Consider the following 27,006-nt stretch of genomic DNA (forward strand, 5'->3'; position numbering starts at 1 on the left):
CAGGACAAGCCAGTAACTCGGTGTAGCAGATTAAAAGGAAAGCAGGAGTTGGAGGACTCTGATGATGAAGCTGCTGGAGTCTGCAGTGGAGGTGGTTGCAGTGAGCGAGGAGCTGGACTGCAAACAATGCAATGTTGCTGTTTCAGAGCAGCCAGTGGGGTCAGATACATTTTAAATGATGATGTCCTTCAACAGATGAATGGATAAAGAAGATGTGGTCTATACATGCAATGGAATATTATGCAGCCATCAAAAAGAATGAGATCTTGCCATTTGCAATGACGTGGATGGAACTGGAGGGTGTTATGCTGAGTGAAATAAGTCAATCAGAGAAAGACATGTATCATATGACCTCACTGATATGAGGAATTCTTAATCTCAGGAAACAAACTGAGGGTTGCTGGAGTGAGGGGGGTGGGAGGGATGGGGTGGCTGGGTGATAAATATTGGGGAGGGTATGTGCTATGGTGAGTGCTGTGAATTGTGCAAGACTGTTGAATCACAGATCTGTACCTCTGAAACAAATAATGCAATACATGTTAAGAAAAAAAAAAAAAAGAAGATAGCAGGAAGGGAAGAATGAAGGGGGAGAAATCGGAAGGGGAGATGAACCATGAGAGATGATGGACTCTGAAAAACGAACTGAAGGTTCTAGAGGGGAGTGGGGTGGGAGGATGGGTTAAGCTGGTGATGGGTATTAAAGAGGGCACATTCGGCATGGAGCACTGGGTGTTATGCACAAACAATGAATCATGGAACACTACATCAAAAACTAATGATGTAATGTATGGTGATTAGCAAAACAATTAAAATTAAAAATAAATAAATAAATAAATGATGATGTCCTCCCTGGTGCTCTGGAACTCAGACACTAGGAAAGAGGATTTCCTCATATAGGTAACAAATATCAGTAGGAATAATGGCTATTCCTCTCCAGAGTGAAATATAAATCTGTCTTTATCTGCATAGGCTACTCTCACTAAAAGCCTCTCCTTTATCTTCCCCCAAATTAGAACATCATCCTTTGATTAAATCAATTCCAAATAACCTTGAAAAGCTAAGATACTGAACTACTATTATCTTCTAAAAAAAAAAAAGTTCCACAAATTTACATACTTTATAAAATACGTTGTCATAAACATGGATCAGGTAAGTTTTGCTACAGAAGCGGAAACTAGATCTGGAACTTGTATTGCGTGAGAAGGTAAACTTGAAAGTGGTGTTACTGTAGTAGATTCACAGGTTGGCAAAGTTGAGCATAAAGCCAAAGGCATCAGGAGATGATAAGAAGGAGCCTCCAAAGAAACTCAATAGTTCCCTAATAGGAGGAGCAAGCTCTGGAGACAAGCTCTGCCATTTCATTGATTGGACCTAACCTTGCTTCAGGACTGAGTGACTCTTAGAATACCAGTCTGGGTCTGGATTTGACAGAAACTAAATCTGAGGAAGATATAATCTTCAATGTTTGTTTGCTTGTTCTCTCCTGGAAATTTCTAAATGCAGCTGCATATAACAAACCTGGAATACCGAGTTGAAACTTTGTGCTTGCAAAAACTCACATTTCTCTCTTGGGAAACTTGGAATGAGGGCCTTGTGTGTGTGTGTGTGAGAGAGAGAGAGAGAGAGAGTTGTGGAGTGGGGAAGAGGAGGGGATGTGAAAAAAGGCAAAGGACAGGGACCATCTGTGATTTCTCCCTCTTTCCTCTTTTCTCTTAGCTATTGTAGGTATCATGGAGGAAGGATTTCCTCTGCCCTTTAAGTTCTGTCTAGATGGACTAAGAATCAACTTAATGTGAGACAGATTAACAGGAGGAAATAAAATTTAATAGCATAAGTACAGGGAATCCACACAGACATGAAATTCTAGATTGTCAGGCAACATGTTGCTTATATGAGCTAAGGAGAGGGGTAGGGGTCTGAGGATACAAAGGGGAGAAAGACCATTAGCAGGAAGTTGAGAAGAGATGTTTGGAAAACAAAGATTGCTCTATGATGTAGATAATTTTCTTAGGTAAAGAGGAATCTCTGTTAATAGCTCTTCCTGGTATAAGCAAGCAGTTGAGGATATGGTAAAGAGCTATTCCTGAATCTTCGGGGTTTTTGTTTTTAAACTCAAAATAACGTTCATGCCAAAGTGGCCCATCTTGCGGTGACCTGCTCCTACATAGGGGAAGATAAATAATTTTTTCTCTACCTTTCTAGGTTCTTGTTTGAGATACCCATCACCCCACCCCTTTTAAAAACAAAACAAAACAGCTTTACAGGAGAAAAACCAACAAAAGTTTAATAACATGTACCCCCTATATACATGGGAGAGACCCAGGAAAATTGAGCAACTTTTTGAAATGGTGGCATAAGCCACCACTTCACATACCATCTCTAGTTAAAAAAGAAAAAAATGTTGGAGGTGGGGAACCAGTTATGAGAGGCTACCAGGAAAAGCATAGTAAAGAAGGGTAAATTGTTACACAGATTTAGGCCCTTGCCTTTGCTACTGACAAGACTTTCTAGAGATTTAGTCATCCTTCTCTTCCTGGTACAGGCAGGGGGACACCCTTGCAAATAAATATTTTTCTTATAAGTGTAAAACTCCTTTACAAAAGGGTAACTTAGTTTTCAGAGCTTTTTTGTGTCTGCTACTTCTTAAAAAAATAACTAACTCAAGATAATTCTTATGCCAAAGAAACATATTTTGGGTTGGCAAATTCTGCTCTCCTTCAAGAGATACCCAAGAAAACTGTGTAAGTCTCTAAAATGGTCCAAGCCATCACCATAAACAGCATCTTTGGGTAAAAACAAAAGAAATATTTGGGTGGGGGAGAGTAAGGCCAATTAAGGGAGGTTATAAGGAAAGCACAGTAAACAAGGGTAAGGTTGTTGTACAGATTTAAGTCATTGCCTTTACCGTGGACAAGATTCTCTTGTGATTTAGAGTCTTCCTTTTGTTCTTGGTAAAAAGAGAGGGAGACACGTTTACAAATGGAGATTTCCCTTATAAATGTAATTTTATTTTACAAAAGTAAAACTTCTAATCAGTTTTCAAAGCTTCTCTGGTGTCTGTTATTATTTATTAAATGATGTACAATGGAATATTACTCAGTCATCAGAAAGGATGAATACTCATCATTTGCATCGACATGGATGGAACTGGAGGAGATTATGCTAAGTGAAATAAAACAAGCAGAGAAAGACAATTATCATATGGTTTCACTTATTTGTGGAACATGAGGAATAGCACAGAGGACATTAGGAGAAGGAAGGGAAAACTGAAGGGGGGGAGATCAGAGGGGGAAATGAAGCATGAGAGACTATGGACTCCGGGAAACAATCTGAGGGTTTCAGAGGGAAGGGGGGGGAATGGGTTAGCCCAGTGGTGTGTATTAAGGAAGGCACGTGTTGTAACGAGCACTGGGTGTCATACACAAACAATGAACCATGGAACACTACATCAAAAACTAATGAAGTACTGTATGGTGACTAACATAACATAATAAATAAATTAATTAATTAATTAAAAATAAATAAATACATAACTGCATGATAGGTAACATGGTATGAACTAATCTGATCCTAAATTAAATAGCCTGGTGATGGGTATTAAAGAGGGCACGTTCTGTGTGGAGCACTGGGTGTTAGGCGCAAACAATGAATCATGGAACACTACATCAAAAACTAATGATGTAATGTATGGTGATTAACATAACAATAAAAAATTTAAAGAAAAAAATTCATGGAGAAAAAGAAAAATAGGATTAATAATAAATTGCTTAATAATAATAAACAAAAATGATTTAATAGTTTATTTTTTTCTGGTTTCTTTTTCTGTTTGTTTTTTTCAACTTATGTTATTTAAAAGTAACCAGCTCAAGATACTCCTTATTCAAAAAGGCAAATCCTGGGGTGGCAAGTTCTGCTCCCCTTCACTTTCTCTATGTTATTGTCTCTAGTCAGTGTCCACTCAGAAAATGTTATGGGGCACCTGGGTGGCTCAGTCAGATAGGCAACCAACTCTTGATCTCAGCTCAGGTCTTGATCTCATCAAGGTAGGGAGTTCAGGCCCTGCACTGGGCTCCATGCTGGGTGTGGAACCTACTTTAAAAAAAAATGAACTTCAATAACATATTTGGGGTGCCTGGTGGCTCAGTCAGTTAAGCATCTAACTCTTGATTTTGGCTCAGGTCATGATCTCAGGGTCTTAAGATGAAGCCCATCTTGGACTCTGCAGTGGGCATGGACCTTGCTTAAGATTCTTTCTCTCCCTCTCCCTCTCCCCTTCTTTCCCTGCTCACACTCTCTCTCTCTAAAATATATATATATATATATATATATATATATATATATATATATATATATATATATATATATGATATTATATGGGGGAATTCCCAAAGAGCAAGCTCCAGTGGGTTCCTAACACACAACTCTCAAGTTGGGCTCAGGCTGCCAAAATTTGAACAGAGCAAGAGGATCATAAATAGGATTGTCAGGTGAATAGCTCTAAAGGATTACTATCAGTCCCATTTGCTGGGAATTAGTGCTCCCAGAAGCAATGGAGGGTCACTTTTACACTTGTGGTTTACATGAAAAAAAGAATAGGTGGATGCTGTCCTCTGAGGGATTCCCTGAACACCCTTGAGACTGCTGGCCAGAGTCTATATGGAAGGGAGAGCTGACTGTACATATTTAGAGTGATATCCTAGGCATTGGGAATACATGAAGAAAGACCACAAGTTATATGCAGTCTATGGTTTTGTTTTCCCAAGAGTTCTTTTGGGATTGGTTTAGAGCAGGGGCTTGACCCTGTTAAAAGTTAGTTTGGCCAAAGAATGGAACCAAACCTATGCCCATCTAAGGAACTAATGAAATAATAAACTGGTTGAATAAGCCATATATATTCACAGAATGGAGTATTATTTAGCTATAAAAAGGAATGGATATCTTAATATAGAAAATATCTTTATATAGTTTCATCTTCAGGATAAATGTTAAGTAAAATGAAGTAGAATAGAAAATTATGTGTAGAGCAGGCAACCATTTCCCCAAGAAAAATATAAATAATAAAAACATATAAATTTTTCTTATTTTAAAAAAGGCATAAACTATATTTTAAATATTATTTATCTATGATTCAAGGAATGGAATAGTTTGGAAGGCACCTAGAGAAACTAGACTTTTATGCATATTTTTAAATATCCCTAAAATTAAAATCAAATTAATTAATTTAACTGTATATATAGTTTGTGAAAAATTCACAGAGAAGGCATATTACAAGTGACCTCAAAAACATACTAATTGGATTAAATATCTCTAATTTTCTTAAAGATTTGATTCTTAAGGATTAAAAGACCACTCTTTCCACCCCCAAAATATCCTTAAATAGCATTCTATGATCATTTTTGTTGCATAGTGGTGGTATTCTTTTTTTTAATTAAGAAAATAATATTGAGTGATTATCAAGAACAAATTATGTTGTGGAAGACAGGCAAAAAGTTAGAAGCCTGAGGAAAATTTTATGAAAAACAAACTGGGGTCATTAGTTATTTAATAAAGAGGAAAAGATTAAGCTAACAAATAAGAACCTTGGAGATGAGGTAAATATAAATATTGCCATTGGAACCCAAGCAAGCGAAATTTAGTGGTAATGTGTTTGTTTTCATTTGTTTGTTTGTTTGTTTGTTTTTAATTATGAAAAGATTTCAACTTTACAGAAAAGTAGAGAATAGTATAGCAAACAACCATGTATTTACAACTTAAATTTAATAGTAATGTTTTATTGTATTGCTTTCTCTCTCTCCCTTTCTCTCTTTTTCTCTCTCTGCAAATATATTTTAAAATAAAGATATCATTACATTTTACTCTGAAACAAGGTAGTATGCTTCTGTAAAAAAAATCAAGACTTACACAAATACAAATTTTACTCTTGGGATCTGAGAACCCCTAGAAGACATGCCTGAGGGCTTTAGTTTGGAGACTAAGGTGTGCAAGCTATGAACTCCATAATAGTTTGGGATAGTAAAGGGGATTTTTAAAAGTTGTTTAAAAGATTTAGAAATGGAAAAATACTTATCTGAATGCAAGGAACTGGAAAAGAGACAGAGATCTAAATCATATGCTATTTGGTGTATGATTTAACCATTTTTCCTATCTCCAACAATGTCTTAATTTAAATTTACATATATTTTTAAATGTAAATGTAATTGACATATGGCACTATATTAGTGTCAGATGTCTACCACTATGATTCAATGTGTACATATTGCAGAATGATCACCATGAAAGTCTAGTTAACTTCAATCACCATACATAGTTATAATTTTTTTCTTGAGATGAGAACTTTTAAAATTTACTCTTAGCGACTTTCACATATACAATACATTATTGTAAACCATAGTTACCATGCTGTATGTTACAGCCTTTTGACTTATTTATTTTATAACTGGAAGTTTATATCTTTTGACATCCTTCAACCATTTTGTCTACCACCACCCCCTGCCTCAGTCAACTACCAATCTGTTCTCTGTACCTATGAGTGTTTTTACTTTCTTTTTAGGTTCCACATATAAGTGAAATCATATGGTGTTTGACATTTACACTCCGACTTATTTTATTTAGCATAATGTCCTCAAAGTCCATCTATATTGTCACAAAGGACGAGAGTTCCTCCTTTTTGATGACTGAATAATATTCCATGTGAGATATATATATATATATCTCACAATTTCTTTATCCATTCATTTGTCAATGGACACTTAGGTTGCCTCCATGTTTTGCCTATGGTAATTACTGCTGCAGTAAACATGGAGGTGCATACATCTTTTTGAGTTAATGTTTTTATTTCTTTCAGATATGTATCCAGAAGTGGAATTGCTGGATCATATGGTAGTTCTATTTTTAACTTTTTGAGGAAAATTCATACTGTTTTCCTTAGTGGCTACACCAATTTACATTCTCACCCACAGTGCATGAGGGTTCCCTTTCCTCCACATCCTTGCCAACATTTCTTACTTATTACCTTTTTGATGTTAGTCATTCTCACAGGTGTGAGGTAATATCTCATTATGGTTTTAATTTACATTTCTCTGATGATTAGTAATGTTGAGCACCTTTCCAAGTACCTGTTGGTCATCTATGTGTCTTATTTGAAAGACATGTCTATTCACTTCCTCTGCCCATCTTTTAATCAGATTTTTTCTTTGCTATTGAGTTATATGAGTTCTTTATATGTGTTGTATATGACCCTCTCATCAGATATATGGTGTACAAATATTTTTTTTTCCATTCAGGAATTTGGCTTTTTATTTTGTTGATGTAGTGATGGTATACTTATTTTGAGATGGTTTTGATTGTATTTAAAGGGGAAATTAATAAATTAAGCTGATGTCACTGAAAGCCAGGAATTCCAGTGAAGGAGAAAGATTTAAAGATGTAGCATTGAATAAGGCTAAATAAAAATCCAGTAGTTATAAATTTGAATCGGGATTACCAACATGAATATATGATTTATTTTATCTTTAAATCAATATATATTATCTACAAATGCTTGGACACAATGTCCATCTTAGTGACAGTGGGCACATAACTTCCCAGGAAAAGTTATCAGGGTTGCATAAAGCTATAACTGGAAATATACCGAATGAACCTAGAGCATCTTACCATACTAGAAAGCAAGGAGTTTGTTAGACTATAGTCCTGTTAACAGACTCAGAATCAACCAAAATAGGCTCCCACTGGCCAAAGAAGGGATAACTTGAGAACCAATAAAGTCAGTAACTTCAATCAGTAGAAACAACTTATGCGTATGAGTCCAAAATGTTATTAAAACAAAAATAATGGCTTGGTTAATAATGTTATTAGAGTAATATTTTTGGCAAAAAATTTGTAAATAAATTCATCATATTAAAAACTATAAAGAGAAATATGTAAACACTAACTTGCCTTTCCTATGCAAACTTCAACTGAAGAAAATCTAATAGTTTATGAAGGTAAATTTATCTTCATAGAACTATCCCAGCTAGTTAATAAAAATGGAATGACAGAATTAGAATATCACATTTTGGCAACTCCCTAACAAAATAATGAATCAAAACTGCAATCACTAATGACTGCTAACATTTTTTTAAAGCTATTATATACTTTCTGATAGAAGTACACAATAGAACCTAGAAAATATTTTTGCCCAAAACTTAAACCTGAATTTAAACATTTAGATATTATTGACAGCATATATAGGACATAGAAGAAGCTATATATTATCAATAACACAGGAATACAATCAGTAAAATCCATAATATGGGAAACTTCACATTGAAAAACAATTCCTTTCTTATTTAACAACAACAACAAAAAAATGCAAGGAAAAAAGGATAGAGGAAGCAACCTGTACATTAAACTAATTTTAACAAATAACACCAATGAAATTTCAGTATATGAATCTTATATGGGTCTTTTTTAAAGTGGTTTTTTTTTTTGTATTTTATTTCCAGTTAGTTAACATATAGTGTTATTAGTTTCAGGTGTGCAATATAGTGATTCAACAATTGTATACATTACTTGGTGCTCATCATGACAAGTGCACTCCTTAATCCCCATCACCTATTTAACCCACCCCCCTACCCACCTCCCCTCTCTTAGCCATCAGTTTGTTCTTTATAGTTAAGAGTCTGTTTTTTAGTTTGTCTCTCTCTCTTTTTTCTTTTGCTCATTTGTCTTGATTCTTACATGCCACATATGACTGAAATCACACTGTATTTGTCTCTCTCTGACTGACTGACTTCATTTAGCATTATACCCTCTGGCTCCAACCATGTTTTTGCAAATGGCAAGATTTCATTCTTTCTTATGGCTGAATAATATCCATTCTTTCTTATGGCTGAATAATATCCGATGAATAATAATTGCATCAGATATATAAGACCCAGTGTCTTAACACAATATTCAGCACTGCTTGACAAAAATATGACTCTAATATCCAACCATAATAAAGATTTCATTCTTATAGCTGAATAATATCCGATATATATATAATGTATAAATATATGTGTGTGTGTATATATATATATTATGAGTGTGTGTGTATACATATATGTTTATATATGTATAGTATGAGTGTGTGTGTATATATATGTATATATACACAACATATCCCATACCTTCTTTATCCATTCATCTATTGATGGATACTACTTAGGCTGCTCCCATTATTTGGCTATTGTAAATAATGCTGCAATAAACATAAGGGGCCATGCATTGCTTAGAATTAGTGTTTTTGTATTTTTTAGTAAATACCCAGTAGTGAGATTACTGGGTTGTAGGATAGTTCTATTTCAAACTTTTTGAGGAAACTCCATATTATTTTCCACAGTGGCTGTACAAGTTTACATTCCCACTAATGGTTCACAAGGATTCATTTTTCTCCATTTCCTCACCAACACTTGTTGTTTCTTGTGTTTTGATTTTAGCCATTCTGACAGATGTGAGATGATACCTTGATTTAAAGAAATAAGCATGTAAAATTGAATTTATTTAAAAATATTATTTAAGATATCATTGTTTTTTAAAGTTTGGTAATAATATTACAGTTATATTTTAAAGCGATGTGAATGTGAAATTTGAATATAAATCATATGTTAGATAATTACAAAATTAAATGTTGAGTTGGGTCACTGTATTTAAGAATGTAAGAATGTTCTTATTTTTAGAATTTAGTTCCTAATCAAAATGGCTAAAAATTAACGTCAGGAAATGACAGATGTTGGTGGGGATGCAGAGAAAGGGGAACCCTCCTACACTGTTGGTGGGAATGCAAACTGGGGCAACCACTCTGGAAAACAGTATGGAGGTTCCTCAAAAAGTTGAAAATAGAGCTACCATACAATCCAGCAATTGCAGTACTGGGTATTTAACCCAAAGATACAAATATAGGGACCCAAAGGGGTATGTGCACCCCAATGTTTACAGCAGCAATGTCCACAATAGCCAAACTGGAAAGAGCCATGATGTCCATCAACAGATGAATGGATAAAGAAGATGTGGTATGTATACACAATAGAATATTATGCAGCCATCAAAAGGAATGAGATCTTGCCATTTGCAATGACGTGGATAGAACTGGAGTGTGTTATGCTGAGTGAAATAAGTCAATCAGAGAAAGACATGTATCCTATGACCTCACTGATATGAGGAATTCTTAATCTCAGGAAACAAACTGAGGGTTGCTGGAGTAGGGGTGGGGTGGGAGGCATGGGGTGGCTGGGTGACAGACATTGGGGAGGGTATGTGCTATGGTGAGCGCTGTGAATTGTGCAAGACTGTTGAATCACATATCTGTACCTCTGAAACAAATAATGCAATATATGTTAAGAAAAAAAAGAAGAAGATAGCAGGAGGGGAAGAATGGGGGGGTAAATCAGAGGGAGAGACGAACCATGAGAGATGATGGACTCTGAAAAACAAACTGAGGGTTCTAGAGGGGAGGGGGTGGGGGGATGGGTTAGCCTGGTGATGGGTATTAAAGAGGGCACGTTCTGCGTGGAGCACTGGGTGTTATACACAAACAATGAATCATGGAACACTATATCAAAAACTAATGATGTAATGTATGGTGATTAACATAATAAAAAATAAAAAAAAGAAGTTAGTTGCTAAAATACTTATGGTGAAATATCAAGATGTATACAAGTTACTTTCAGGTAGTTTAGCAAAACAAGAAAAGAAAAATATCACTGCTAATATGGCACATTGGTAACATTTTGAACATGCATCAAAGACTTGGTCTCTGGCCTTTCAGTAGGAAAGACAGGTAGTCCAGTTATGAGAGATGGGGTAAGATCACTTCACTCTGCCTCTCCAATTAGTGCAGCTATAAAAACCTGGAAAGAATTCATGGAGTTATTCTGAGAGGTAAATAGTAACAAGGTGATTGGAGGAAAAGGTCAAAATTTAAACTAACATCAAACTTATGGTTAGTTTTTTTTACCTGTTATTTCCTTCCAACATCCCTCAGTCAGGTCATTCTGTGTCTCTAAGTACAGTCTTTAGCTTAAAATCTAATTTGTCTGATACAAGAATTGCTACCCCCACTTTCTTTTGAGGTCCGTTGGCATGATAGATGGATCTCCATCCCTTCACTTTCAGTCTGGATGTATCTTTAGTTTCAAAATGAGTCTCTTGTAGACAGCATATGGATGGGTCCTGTCTTTTTATCCAATCTGCAACCCTGTGCTGTTTTATGGGAGCATTTAGGCCCTTCACATTGAGAGTGATTATTGAAAGATATGAATTTATTGTCATCATGTTGCCTGTGAAGTCCTTGTTCCTATAGATCGTCTCTGTAAATTTCTGTTCTATATCCCTCTTGGCATCTTTCTCCTTTTATAGAACCTCTCTTAATATTTTTTTCAGGGCCGGCTTAGTGGTCACATATTCTTTCAGTTTCTGCTCGTCCTGGAAGCTCTGCTTCTCTCCATCCATTCTAAATGACAGCCTTTCTGGATAAAGTATTCTTGGCTGCATGTTCTTCTCATTTAGTACCCTGAATATGTCTTGCCAGCCCTTTCTGGCTTGTGGGTAGGTCTGATGTTATTCTGATCTTCCTCCCTCTGTACATAAAGAATCGCTTCCCTCTAACTGCCCTTAAGATGGTTTCCTTGGTTCTAAGATTTGTGAGTTTTAGTATTACATGCCGCGGCATTGGTCTGCTTTCCTTGATCTTGGGAGGGGTCCTCTCTGCCTCTAGGACACGAATATTTGTTTCCCTCATTCCCCAGATTAGGGAAGTTATCAGCTACGATTTGCTCAAATACATCTTCTAGTCCTCTCTCTCTCTCCACCCCCTCAGGGATCCCAATAATTCTGACACTGGAACATTTCATGTTGTCATTTATTTCTCTAATTCTGTTTTCATGTATTTTAAGCTGTTTTTTCCAGACCTCCTCCTGTTCCTTCCTATCAGTTGGTCTTCTAGATCACTAATTCATTCTTCTGCGTTGTTTACCTTAGCTGTTAGAGTATCTAGATTAGATTGGATCTCACTGATAGCATTTTTATGTTCTGCCAGTTCAGCTTTCATTTCTGCCCTTAGAGACTCTATGTTGCCATTAATCAATTTCTCCATTCTAGCTATTGTCTTCATAACTGTTACCGTGAAGTCCATTTCTGACATACTGGTTATATTTGTATCCATTTGTAAATCTGTGGCAGAAGTCACAATCTCTGAGTCTTTCCTATTTTGGGTATTCCTCTTCCTAGTCTTTCTGTTGAGGGGTGGTTGAGGGAATGTACAGAGTCCAGATTATTGACCACAACCCAAGCAAGATGCACTTGTTTTGTAGGGACCTTAGGGTTGTCTGCCTCTTGTTCTCCCAGCCTGTCTTCTGAGGGAGGGCCTGTTGCACTATTGCTCAGGCAAACCTGTTTGGGCAGAGTTGTCCTACCCCCTGTGCAGGGGGATGGGCTCAGTGAAAGCAGGTTTTTTGGGGCTTTTGTTCTCTGGAGGCTTTCTCTGGCAGCTTTCCAAGTCTCTTCCAAGAATCAAAGCAGAAGAGACCGTTTCCAACCCTCTGCCTCTAACAGAGAGATTGCAGTTTGTTCTTCAGTGAGCTCTCCAAGCCACACTATCTCCATTTCTGTCTGTGCTACTATAAACTGCAGCATCCTGGGTTGTGCGCCCCTCAGCAGCACTGCCATTGCTCACCTCCAGGTCGGGGAATGTGTCTGGCCTTTGTGCTTCTACAACTGCCAGCTGCCCCCAGTTCGCTTGCACGGTCCTGCCACTCAGGGTTTCAGTCCAGCGGGGCTACCCTAAAGTCCTTTTCCCATTGCTACCAGTCTGTGAGTCTATGCCCCATCCCCAGTGCAGGAAGCTTTTGTGCTCTAGCAGTGCAGGATCCCGACAGCTCCCTCCCCCTTCTGTTTATCTTCTGATATCTGCCTGGGGAATCATGACTCCCCACTTCATACCTCAGAACCAACTGCCTGTGATATTCTGTTTGTAGAGATCCAGATATATCTTCTTACATCTCAGGCTGATTTTGTGGGTGTTCAGAGTGGTCTGGTAGATATCCAGCTCAATTCAGAGGACCAGTTGGAATAGGGTCCCCTACTCCTCTGCCATCTTTCCACCTCTGCCTCAATAATATCTTCTTATAGTGGGTTGGTTTGAATAGGAATCCTCAGTCCACACTGCTTTCTATTATGTTACTTAAATATCTTTTATTTTGTAACATCCCACTCTACATTTTTGAAGCTATTGACTAGGGTATTTTCCCTATAAATTGTCCCATGTTATGAACTTGGCCAATTGCTTCATTGTGATTGTCACACTGGCCTTGTAAACTAGTAATTAGATCTAGAAACTTGGCAAGATTTAGGTTTTATTTCAAAGACAAAAATACTTTATAGTTGGCACTGAACACTTCCTATTGCATTATATCATAAGTCATGTACAATCTAGTTATCCATATTTAGTAATTCAAGATTGATCAGTGGCTTAAGTGGTGTCAGTTTAATTTCTATTAAAGGCAATCTATTCTATAGGGTATTTTTTATTATCAAATCCTCCATTGAATTTCTGCTTAATGATCTTGGCATATATTGTTGATCACTGTCTATATCATTATTTCATTAATGGTTGAGAAAATGTTGATTTTTAAAAATCAGTCTCTTTTGCTCCTTTTTTTGGAAAAAAAGAATAATTTTACTCATAAAGTATTTGGACGTGCTACAATACAGTTTATTCAAAAAAGGCAAAAGAGTGAAGATACATAATTATTTATATTGGTTTATCAACATTCAGAGTAATGAGTAATGAGTTGGTGCACTAGCACTAGCATGAAACAATATTTTTTAAAAAATTATTTTATGAACTCATGAATTTGTATATATTTTATTGTTTCAATCTGTGGCAGTTAATTTTCTTTTTGATTCTCAAATGGTCTCATCTTAGACCAATGGGAGCCCTGTTAATGGTAGACTGCTGTTTCTTTCTCACATGACATCTTATTTTATGGGGCAAAAATACTTCCTAGGATTATCTTGTACATTTTCACACCTGGAATTGACAATTTCTCTGAGGAGCTATGCCTTCTTTTAGTGGGAAAAAGCATTTAGAGGTTAGAATATAGGTATCAGGAGTATACAGTGTTATTTAATCTTCAAAATGATTCTGAAATCTGCTTATAATATCCAATTTTAGTAAAGATTCTGAGGCTTAGAGAAGTTGATAAACACAATCAAGGTCATAGAATTACTTAGTGGCAGAACTCAAAACTTTTATGTGTGCTACAGCAGAGTACACAATACAGAGTTGAGAGACTGGTAATTGGTAATCTAATTGATAAGAAATGAAATGATTCAAGTGCATTATGAGATGACCAGCAATCACAGATTGGATTTCATGGCAATAGAAATATGGTTACTGGCATAAACTATAAAAGTAGAGATGGTAGGGGAGTCTGGATGGCTCAGTCGGTTAAGCGTCTGCCTTTGGTTCAAGTCATGATCTCAGGTCCCTGGGATTGAGCTGGCATCAGGCTCCCTGCTCAGTGGGGAGTCTGCTTCTCCCTCTCCCTCTGACCCTCCTCCCCAATTGCACTCTCTCTCTCTCAAATAAATAAATAAAAATCTTTAAAAAAATGTAGAGATGGTATTTGAAGAGTGGGCTTATGCCCTATTGGTAGATTAACTTGTGAGAGAGAAACACCAATATCCCTGGTGTCTTAGTTTGAGTGATCTTAAAAACAGCACCTGAGATAAAAATTTGTGTGATAATGGTTTATTTGGGATGCTAGGAAGTTGAAGTAAGGAAGCAGAGAGAGTGAGGTAGGAGAGAATAAAGGCTAATAAAGGGTACATTATCAAAGTTGCTGCAGAGTTTCAAGGGTTCAATTCCACCTCTGAGAAGTGTACAGATTACTACCCAAACTCTTCATCCTGACATTGGTACATGGACTTTCCTACATGTTTTGAATAATACCCTTTGAGCTTCTGGGCAGCACCTGGTTGCATGTAGGTCAAGCATAAGGAGAAAGTTTTAGAGAAGAACCTCAAGCAAAAAAACAATGAATGGGTCTGCATTTAGGTTGGACTCTGTCGCTGTGCAGGCAACTATTTGCTACAACTGTATCTAAAATGACTTGTGAGGATGTGGGTGGTCTTTGACCCCAGTTCTACGACCTTCTTCTATTCTGTCTTCTCCAGGTTGTCCTACCCTATTCTTACTACTGCTCAGGGTTTCCTTGAACAGAGCAGCTTCAGAAGGGATAAGAGTGAGAGGACTGAATGTACATATGACACATGTTTTCCAGGATAAATATACCCTGTCTGTGAGCCTCCTTTGATCCCCTTTGGGAGGTGTAGTCCACAGAATAGGCCCATTCTTAGCTCTAATTGGAGATGAGGAGAGAAGGGAATGAGGGCTCTTCCTTCATAAGCTCAAGTCTCTGTGTCTTCTAAAGATTCTGTTCCTATGTTCTTAGGTTTAGAGCACTCCATTTAAGTAGTGAAACAATTAGAATTCTTAGGGGACAGAAAACAAACATTGAGCTTGTCTACACTAATCATACAGAAGAAAGAGGGGGAAACAAAATGGGAAAGGCATAGTGAGGAAGAACAGTGAAGGCAGGTGAGCAAATGCCAACAGGAGATCTGAAAAATATATCTTCCCACGCCTTTCCTAGAAAAATCTCCACCAGCTGAGTGCCATGCTCCACCCTGCCCAGCATCCTCTAGCATTCTTCTTCTCCCTTCTTTTCTCCATACCATCCAGTCCTAATGTCTTATTAACAACACTCCCAATACCCCTCTTCACATCCAAAAAGAAAGAAGAAAATAATAAGGTCCTGAGCCCATTGAGAATGTTTTTTTCTGGCAAAATGTCACTATGTCTATGCAAGAATATGTTGCTGTGTATCTATGTGTGTGTGAACAAGCTCAGGAGTCCTTGTTGTATATTCTTTTTCTATTAACAATTATAAACCTTATATGGTCTGTCACCATGTCTTTCATACACCCGAGACAGTACACAGTAACTCTGTAATAACAGTCATTTAATAATAAAGACAATGATGATGATGATTGATGCTGCTGACTAATCCAAATATCTCCAGGGAAAGAAGGACAGACACTCTTTTGAGAGAGAACAGAGCTAAGGAACTGCCAGAAAAGTTTGCATTTTCTAGCCAATTTATCAAGTTTCCATTTATGATTTTCTTCAAGCGTGACACAAATGAATTGCTTTCCTTTCTGAAAGAAAACAAATGAGAAAGTTTATTTATACATTTTTAACAGCACTCAATAAAAATCACTTTCATGTTTCAATGTGAACTAGTCACATTATAAATATTTGAAAATGTTTTTTGCATGGATAAATAATAAAGGGAAGCTTTGAGGAGAACTTATATTTTTAATATCACTCAAGGAACAATTCATAAATACCTATAATCTGTTCTCTGGCACTCATTGTCCAAAATCCATAGCAACTTCAACTTTATACGATATTATAGCTTTATTTTGCCTTGACAGATCTTGTAATCACAATTACTACTTAACTCAAATTGTTTCAAGGTTCCAGATGAAACTAATATCATTAGGGGCACCTGGGTGGCTCATTTGGGTAAGTGCCTACCTTCGGCCCAGATCATGATCGCAGGGTCCTGGGATCGAGCCCTGCATCAGGCTCCCTGCTCAACAAGGAATCTGCTTATACCTCACCCTCTGCTGCTCTCCCTGCTTGTACTCTCTCTCTCTCTCTCTCTCTCTGCCAAATAAATAAATAAAATCTTTAAAAAAAAATACTGTCATTACTAGTGACTACTGTTTCTTCAAGGAAGCCGCTCTTAGTGGTTCTTTTCAGCTAGGTTTTGTAAAGTACTGTGAACTAGGCCCCTTCTGTCCCTGCTCCTTCTTCTGTGAGGCTGGCAAACAGCTGGTGCCTTCTTTCCCATTCTCAGGGCTTCATTTGCTAAGACACCATGGAAGCTCAGGCAGCTCCTACTGTGATATTTTTCCCCCATTTAGATAAGTTCCACTCAGCATGAAAGAGTAAAGGAGCTGTACTTCAACCCCAGTCTGATGGGGAGAGGTCCTTGGGGAGTGAAGGTGGTAGAGTGATTTCTTCTCAGAAAGTTTTTCCTCCATCTAAAAATTTCTCACCAAGAATGGTTATTCATTTCTTTTTTAATTTGTATGTTCATTCAGTGTATGAATAATTATTTGCTAGGTATTTTTGGCATTATTCTTGGTGCTCAAGTAACAATATATGAAATGATAAAAACAGGAATAAAGTGACTTCATTGTTTAAATGCAAATCCAATGATACCGAAAACATTGTCCATAAAATAAACTAACTAAAAATTAGACTTTATCAAAATTGAAAATTATTTGTCTGGGAAAGATACTGTTAAGAGAATGAAAATCACCCACTGTGTCAGCAGGAGAAGTTACCTTGCAAAGCACATATCTGATCAAAGACTTTTATTTAGAATTTATAAATAACACCTGAAATTCAACAATAAAATAAGCAAACAACTCAATTTTTAAAATAAACAAAAGAACTGAATGGACACTTCACCAAAGAAGATAGGCAGATAGAAAATAAGCATAAAAAAAGATGTTCCACATAATTTGTTACAAGAGAAATGAGATACCACAACATACCTATTATAATTGTTTGAAGAAAAAAAATGACAATACCTCATTCGTTACTAGTGGGAGTTTAAAATACTACAGCCACTTTGAAATACAGTTAAGCAATTTCTTATAATATTAAATGTACACATCAACATACCAGCAATCTTACTACTGGCTATTTGTCCAAGTGCATTGAAAAACTACATCCACACAAAAACCTATGTGTGAATGTCTATAGCAACTTTACTCACAAATGCTAAAAACGGAAAACAACCATGATGTCCTTCAAAACATAAGCAGATAAACCAGTTCTAGTCCATTCGTCACGTGGAATACTACTTAGCAGTAAAAAGAAAGGAATAATTTATTCATGCAACAACACAGAGGACGCTTAGCTGCATTTTGCTAAATGGAATAAGCCAAACCACAAAGGCTACATATTGTATGATTTCCTTTATATGTCATTCTGGAGAAGGTGGAACTATAAGAATAAAAAACAGATCAGTGGTTGCCAGGGATTGAGGGAGCAGAGTGATTCACTGTAATAGGTCACACGGGGGTTTTTAGGTTATAGAACTATTTTAGCATGACTTATTGATATCTGTGAATACATGATTAGGATGCATATGTGTATTTTGTATCTCTGTCCACTGAGAAGGTCTAAGAACAGTGACACCCTAGTAACAATGAGTATATCCACCATCCAGATTTTTGTTTCTAAATACCAATTTACAGTAAAAGAAAAGGGTCCTTGGAGAAATGGCCAGTTGTAAGGAAGGCACATGAAAAATGCAGGATGACCCTAAAGTATCTGGTAATGTCAGAAAGTAAGGAAGTGTTAAAAACGTTATTGGAAATATAAGCAAAATATGAATGAAGTTAATATTGTACTAATTAAATTTCTTAGTTTGGGCAATTATAACACAGTAATGTGTCAACACTGAGGAATTTGGGTAAAGGGTATACAGAATCTATACTACCTTTGCAATTGCAACTTTTCTATAATTGCATTAATCCTGGCAATCACCTGGCAAATCATTTCTTCCTGTCTTCCTGCTCCAACGTGAAGTTTCTGAGAATCATACACATGCATACATATGTGTGTTTATGTGTTTGTATGCCTGTGTTTATGGTGCAATCAAAGCCAGATGCATGGGCAGCACTGAGGGAGAACTAGAGCTGGACAAAAATGACTCCTCAGGTTTCATTTTGAATTTCAGTGTGAATGAGCCAGGCAGAGGACAGGACACTACATCAGGAAGCTGGCCATCCCCTCCAGGCTGATGTGGCTATTAATTTGCACATTTCAATCAACAGGTGATGTACTTACTATAAGATCATTCCCACTTGCCTTTATCCATCTTGTTTATCAGAGCCTCATGCAAATAATTCTTGAAAGCCATATTGAAATACAGATCTGCTGTCTAAACAAACCTCTAACATTTCAAGAAATCCCATGGAGGCACAAATAAACTCCCTGGAATAATGAAGCAGCACAATAACTTACTTTAATAAAACCAGCCTCTGAAAATAACATTGCTTCATTTCCCTCTCCCTTCCCCACCCTCACCTCTTCTAACATCAGCCATGAAGCTTGTTGACGCTCTCCTAGATCAGCCAGGGAAGCTGCAGAGGCCTGAAAAATTAAGTAAATAAACCCTGTTGATTTCTCCTCTCATCTTACCCACCTTCTCTCCTGGGGTCCTGGGTCAGGTCCTGTTTGACATCTTACTATCCCCTAACCAGGGAACCCACTTTGACTGACATTATACAAGGGATGGAAATGCAACTGAGGGGGTGCCTCCAGTGTGGGAGCTCAGCTGACAGGTGGTCATCAGGGGCAGAAAAGGTGGCAGAGCCAGCATGAGCCTGAAGCAACAGTTGGGGGAGGTGCAATTGGGAGAAAGAATTTCAATCAACATAACAGTCCTTCATTTAGAGAATAGGAGAGCTTCCTGAGATGTTCAAACATAATAAAATTTTTAAAATAAAAGTGGCTAGTCTTAACCCTTCTGCAACTGTTCCTGTGCAGTGACCCCTTGAGTCAACAGAATGAGTAAGCTTAGGGAGACCTTCCAATGCTGTCCAGTAAGGGCTCAGATCTCCATGGCTGCCATTTTGCCAGTGTCCACCCCCACAAAGGCTGAGCTGCATCCTTATCATACCTCTGCCCTGCCTGGTCTCTTGTTCTGTCTTATGATTATTCCCTCTTGTCTTTTCCAGCTGTCTTCATGACATTAATGTTCTTGTAAGGGTTTGGGCACCTTTTTATTAGAGAATTATAATCCCCTGAACAGTATATTAAAAACCTAGCCAATGCGAGCTATGAAAATATATTTTATCTGCATTTTGTTTTATTTACCTTTAAAATATAAGATACAATCCCAGAAGCTACATCTTGATGGCCCTAGAAAACTTATTTTTGGGTTGCCTTACTTCAGGTTTCAAGGTGACTTCTCTGAGTCTGTCTGCTCCTGTATCTACCAGCTCAGTCCCTGTGTGAGACCATGGGGTATGAGTTTTCCATTAGGAATCCCCTCCCCCAAACATCATCTATTGATAATTTTAAGGAGTTTTTATGATATAGGAGTGCTATTATGATGCCAGTTTGGTCAGTAGATACAAGAATACACAAATTCCTTCCTGTTTTACAGGTCTGTCCTTTCCCAAGCTCTTCAAAGGAAGATGCATGTATAAGTAACAATAGCAAAGAGAAACATAACACTTCTTGTTTTTATGGCTTTTGCTCTAATTCCCAATCATAATTTCATCAATCTTTATTTGACTCCGTGGGAAATTCTTTGTGACTAGATAAAGGCAGTTTAGAACTTAGAGTCAAAGGCTAGAGAGCCTATGATTTCTCTTTCACCCAAAGTCAAACCTCAGATCTTACCAACGGTGGACAGATCAGTTATATATATATATATATATATATATATATATATATATATATATATATATATTATTATATTATATTATATATATGGTATTATAAGTATTATATTACTTATAGAGATATCAATTAAGGTTATTTGGTTGTAGGTGACCAACAATGCTTTCACTAACAATTTCAGAGAATTCCTTCAAAGCCAGAGGAAGTAGTACCACAGAGAAAGAGGCCAACTTGATCCCCAGTGTTCAGTGCTAAACTGCCAAAGGCTGGAGAAGTAGATACAGGTCTGTCTTAAAAAAATTAGTGTCCAAAGAGAGGGGAAAAAAAATGGCTGTTTGCCATGCACTTCTCAGTATAGATTTATGGATTGATAAGAAAGAAAAAGGGGTTGCTTCTACCTGGGTGGTAAACTGCATCCTCTGAAAACTCTATATTTGGTCTATATGAGCAGTCATTGACCTATACTTTTGTTTCCTGTTCTCAGTTCTGTTTCATCTCTGGTGAATAATCATGTGTATGTATGGCAGCATGGGAGAAAAGGGAAGAAATGCAAGGAGACTTGAGATTTGCCTAGAGATTGATGATACTAGCCAGGTTTGAATCTCAGTGTTAGAATCACTACTCTGACACAGCACTTGGAGCCTCTGAAAGTTGTAAGGTATGTACTGGCCTTTGATGTCCAAGCTTGAACCAATCACTCAAATTGACTATCTACTATCTTAAAGAGCAGAGAGAAGAATAGTGAAACAAGATTTGCAAATCCCTCCCAGTGAAGGGTATTGAGACCAGCCTAGCATATGAGTTCCTAAAGGCGGAGAGCTGAGGAAGCTGAAGGTAGAGAGCAGAAGTTAGCAAAGAACTGGAGGAAAGGGAAGAAGAAAGTTACTATTCAAATAATATGCCTGCTTCAAATTTTGACTACGATGAGTTATTCTAGGAAGTCTGATTCAGCTTGCACAGGAGTTATTTTTTTCTTATGTGTGAGACTCACTTAACCTTTCAGTCAAATATCTGGTCTAAAAATATATCTCATATAAAGAGTCAGGCCTTTATATGAGATGGGGTGGATAAAAGATATATTCCAAGGCTCTGGAGTGCAAGTCAGAGTGGAGGAGAGATGGGAGTCAAGGTAGATAGGGTGGACTCCATTCCTCTTTTACAAAAAAACAAAAAACTAAAATGTAGGTTGAGCATAATTATATAAAGTTATATATTACTTATAGAGATATCAATTAAGGTTATTTGTTTGTAGGTGACCAACAATGCTTTCATTAACAAGTCAAAAGTAAACTCTTGGAAGGATATGGAGGAAATTACAAAAAGAAAATCTGGAGAACTTATCTCAGAAAGGACAACAACCGTATGGGCTACAGGTATCAGAATTTTAGAAACCAATTATTGTCTTTTTTCGGTGTCACATAACTTAACTATTTCCATTCTTTGTGTCATTGAACTCAAAGTTCAAATTTTAGGGAAAGAATATCTGACTGGCCAGCATGAGTCACATGGTCACTAATTGAGCAGAGCAGGAGATTCTTGAGTTATAACACCACCAAAGCATTGTGCAATGAGAGAAGAACCTTTCCCCAAAACAAAAACAGAGTTTCTAAAAGAGAATTGAGCTCTCAATGCCAGGCACATACACAATGACATGTTGACAATACATTACATAGGGTAGCCCAGAATCCCTTATCAGATGCAACAATATTGAAAATAAAGTCTCAGCTTCATACATATCATACAGATTGTTTTGCTTGTATCTTGGGACTTTAGTCAGTTATGATCAAAGACACAGTACCAGAAAGTTGAAATGGCTTCAAAAATTAGAATTTTAGTTTATGCATTTTCAATAGGGACAATATGGTCCACAAGAGGGGAAAAGAGGCTTGCGGGTGGGTGAATAAAACTTAGCTATTATAGTGAATTGTGTCCTTCCAAATGGCCACAGTACACAAAGAGATATATAAAATATCCGTGGTAATAAAATTTCATGGGGGGAAAGAATAGGGTAATTAGGAGAATAAATTCTTGTTTTACTTTTTTTGCATGGAGGTGGGTAATAATGGGAAAAAAAAAAAAGGTTCAGAAACCATGTTCTAGACCACTACTTCTCAACTTTCCATGCCATCAAAATACCTAGGGACATTAAAAAATTCTGATACATGAGACTATGTTCATAGGCTCCGATGAATTATTCTTGGGTGTATCCTGGGCATTGATTCTGAAATGCAACAAAGGCTGAAAATCACCCATCTACATCCTTGTAGTTATGGTGAGCATCAGGGTCATCCACTAGGAGTTTGTCAGAAGTGTAAAATGTAAACCCACTCCATGTCTGCTGAATCAGAATCTACACTTAAAGAAGATTGCCAGGTAATTCATATACACATTATATGTTTAGAGCATTGAACTATGCCAATGATTATCAACCATCCAAATCACTGATGGAGACTTTTTAACCTTACAGCTGTCCCAGCCTACTCCAGAGTCATCAAATTAGAATTATTGGTCCTGTGTTTGACTTTGGAACTTGTCCTCGTAATGCAGCCTACTATAGCCCACATGGACATATATTAGTACTAGCTGGATTTGGAAATCTGAGGGGAGAAATGGAAGTGTGGGATGTTAAAAACTAAAAACTTATTTCTAAGACAGTGGCCTCTGATTCTACCTATTTTGCTTGGTGCCCTGACAGTGAGCATATTTCAACAGCCATGTGTACTCTCAGGTTACGTGTTAATAATGGGTACAAGATTTGGCATTAGACTGACTCTGTCTTACACAAGTATGATGTGCCATCAAATGAAGAATTATGGCAGGTTTCTTGGCAGCCATTTTTAGATGGAATATTTCCAGTAAAAACAATAACTTACCAAGCAGTTCCAAGTGATGTACCCAGTGAAGAACCTAAAGTTGCAACAGCTTATAGACCCCCAGCTTTAAGAAATAAGCCAATCACCAATTCCAAACTGCATGAGGAGGAACCACCTCAGAATATGAAACCACAAGCATGAAAGGATAAGCCATTATCAAAAACAGCCCTTAAAAATCAAAGAAAGCATGAGGCTAAGAAAGCTGCAAAACAGGAAGCAAGAAATGAGAAGAGTCCAGATTTGGCACTTACTCCTGCCCCACAGAGCACACCACTAAATACTATCTCGCAGTCAACCTCTGGAGACCCTGAAATAGACAAAAAAAATCAAGAACCTAAAGAAGAAACTGAAAGCAATCAAACAACGGAAAGAACAAGCAGCAGCTGCAAAACAGCTAGAAAAAAATCAGTTGGAGAAAATTCAAAAAGAGAAAGCTCTTCTCCAAGAGCTGGAAGGTTTGGAATTGGGTATTTAAAGATTCACAGAGAGCAAGTTGTTATCAGAAATAAGTGCAAACACATTTTCTGTTAAACCCACTGGTGGACATGAAATATATCCATGTGCCCACATTTAATGTTCATCTATAATTTTAACCATTTATCCAAGATTCTGCATATGTGTGAAATTATTTAATAATGTTTATTAAATTGATTTTTACATCCTGCATCCAATACCATGTCAACACATGATATAGAAAAGAAATACATGAATCTTTTAGTAAGTTTGACAGATTGAAAGACAATATCATTTTTTTTATTAGGGGATAGTATTTACCATACATGTGAATAAAAACATTTAAATAAAAAAAATTAGAATTATTGGTCTTAGGACAGTGCACTACTGACTTTAAACAAACCTGCAGATGATTGTGATGCATATTTCTGGATAAAATCCACAAATTGAGTTAAAGAACATTATATTAATATAAGGACATTGAAAGTCAAAGAGGTAAAATTACTTACCCAAGACTTTTAACCACCTCCAATTCTCCTCATTGATGAGGGAGGAATTCCCAGTTACAGTTATGGGGATGGCCAAGTACATGACACTTGACAGTGGACTGCTGAGATTGACAGCTATTTATTAGTCACATATACTCACAGCCTGGGGGAGGAAGATACCACATACCATGCAGGGCCACATAAGGCTGTACAGAGTGAATATCAGGAGCTGTGGGAGGAAGGCTCTGTAGTATCAAGAATGTAGGGTCCCCATTAATTACTGTAAAGGGATGTGATGAGCTTGTTTGAATAATTGTGGGAGCTGGCAAGACAATGGAGCTTACTGCTCTGGGTTAGGCAGAAATTGTTTCTAGTATCCTTGATAAGGAAGGTTATTTAGCTAGAGGACCTTATCTGTATGAGAACAATAAGGAAGGAAACAGGATTAGGCCATTGACAGCATTCTGCGTTTCAGAGGTCAAGGCAGTACATATATTGAAAGTAAATTTCAGGACTTCCTCTACAACTGAGCTTTGATATCTTAATATCAATTTAAATCTTGGTGACTGGGGTACCTGGGTAGCTCAGTTGGTTAAGTGTCTGCCCTCAGCTCAGGTCATGATCCCAGGGTCCTGGGATCAAGTCCCACATCAGACCCCTTGCTCAGCGGGGGACCTGCCTCTCCCTCTCCCTTTGCCTGAGGCTGTCCTACCTACTTGTGATCTCTGTCAAAAAAAAAAAAAAAAGAGACTCCTCTATCTCCAGGAGTCTCTTAAAAATAAATACATAAATGAACCTTGGTGGCTACTGAGACTTTCAGAGAGTAGAAGAGTCTTAATAGAAATTGAAGGAGGAACTAGACCAGAGAGAGAGAGGGCCACAATCACATGACAGGTAAATGTCTAAAACATGAACTTTAGAGGTGTTTTTGTTTGTTTTTAATGACCATTAAAAGTAATTGAGGAGGGAGCAAGATGGCAGAGGAGTAGGAGACCTGGATTTCGTTTGGTCTCAGGAATTCAGCTGAATAGGGATCAAACCATTCTGAACACCTACGAACTCAACAGGAGATCAAAGAAAAGAATAGCAACAACTCTGAACAGAAAAGCGACCACTTGCTGGAAGGTAGGACGTGCGGAGAAGTGAATCCGAGGCGATATTCGGGAGGATAGATGGCGGGGGAGGGGGCCTCTGTCAGACGCTTCTGGCAAGTGATAGAGCTGCGGAGCACAAAATCAGAACTTTTAAGAACTCGGCTCCGCTGAGGGATGTCACTCCAGTGGCTAAGCTGGGGGTGGAACCCTCGTGGGACAGTGTGGTCTCAGGACCCTCGGGGTCACAGAAAGACCGGAGGTGCCTGAGTGCAGCAGAGCTCCCAGGTATCGGAGCAGGGAAGCCGGCTGCAGAGACAGAGCCAGGGCGCAGGCTCTCAGCTCGGGGTTGCCATAAACTATGATCCGCGGCCCACTCGGACAACTGCTCCTCCAGTAGGGACCCAAACAAGCAGCAGAGCTGGGGAGACTCCCCTTCTTCCCCCGTGAGGGGCGGCGTGGGAGTGCACCGCAGGGATCTGCTGGGTTTGGAGACTCCACACGGGGTCGGGTGCCAGACATAGAAACACAAAGTCACAGGCCAGGTGAGCACGGAGTGCAGCCAGGGACCAGGGACACGGGAGTGACGACTATTCTCTGGGGGCGCACTGAGGAACGGGGCCCCGAGTTCTCAGCTCCTCCAGGCGGAGACTGGGAGGCCACCATTTTCACCCTGGTCCTCCAAAGCTATACTGAGAGCTTGCAGGGAACAAAAGCTCCTGAGAGCAAACCGGAGCAGCTTGCTTAGCACAGACTCACAAGGGCGGGGCAATTCAGCCTCCGGCAAAGACATTTGGGAACCATGGCAACAGGCCGCTCCCCCAGAAGATCAGCATGAACAGCCAGCAAGCCAAGACCAAGTTTACCGATCAAGGAGAACGGGAGAACTCCAGAGCTAGGGGAATACTGCACATAGAATTCATGGCTTTTTTACCATGATTCATTAGTTTCTCAAAGTTAATTTTTTTAACTGTTTTTGTTTTATTTTGAATTTTTCTTTTTCCCTTTTTCAACCAAAATCCTATCAAACCCTTTTTAAAAAAGCATTTTTTCTTTTTCATTTTTAGAGTCATATTTTATGCCTTCATAGTAGTTACCCTTATTTTTGGCATATATATAAGTTGTTCTCTCTTTAAAACTTTGAGATACAGTTTCTTCTAACAGATCAAAATATACCCTAAATCACTAGTGTATGGCTTTGTTCTAGTCTCCTGCCTGATCACATTCTCTCCATTTTTCTTTTCTTTTCCTTTTTTTTTTAATCTTTCTTTTTTCAAACAACTTATCTTATCAATTCCTTTTATAAAATCTTTTATAATTTTCATCTTTACAATCGTCTTTATCCCTTCATTGTATCAACCCTTATTTTGTACATATATAAGTCTTTCTTCCTTTAAAATTTTAGCAGGTACTTTCTTCTAACAGACCAAAATACATCCAAAATCTAGTGTGTGGCACATATCAATGACTAGCCTGATCATATTTGATCATATTCTGTTTTATTTTGCTTTGTTCTGTTTTTGTTTGTTTTTATCTTTTTCTTTTTCTTTTTCGTTTTTTTTCTCTTTCCTTTTTCTTTCTTT

At 37.6% G+C, this 27,006-nt stretch overlaps 1 pseudogene; it reads left to right on the forward strand.

Moving 5' to 3' along the window:
• The first annotated feature begins 64 nt into the window (after positions 1 to 64).
• Positions 65 to 23,866, forward strand: LOC113913715 (annotated as a pseudogene).
• The last annotated feature ends 3,140 nt before the right edge of the window (positions 23,867 to 27,006 follow it).

Source organism: Zalophus californianus, chromosome 11 (assembly GCF_009762305.2).
Source record: "Zalophus californianus isolate mZalCal1 chromosome 11, mZalCal1.pri.v2, whole genome shotgun sequence".
NCBI lineage: Eukaryota > Metazoa > Chordata > Mammalia > Carnivora > Otariidae > Zalophus > Zalophus californianus.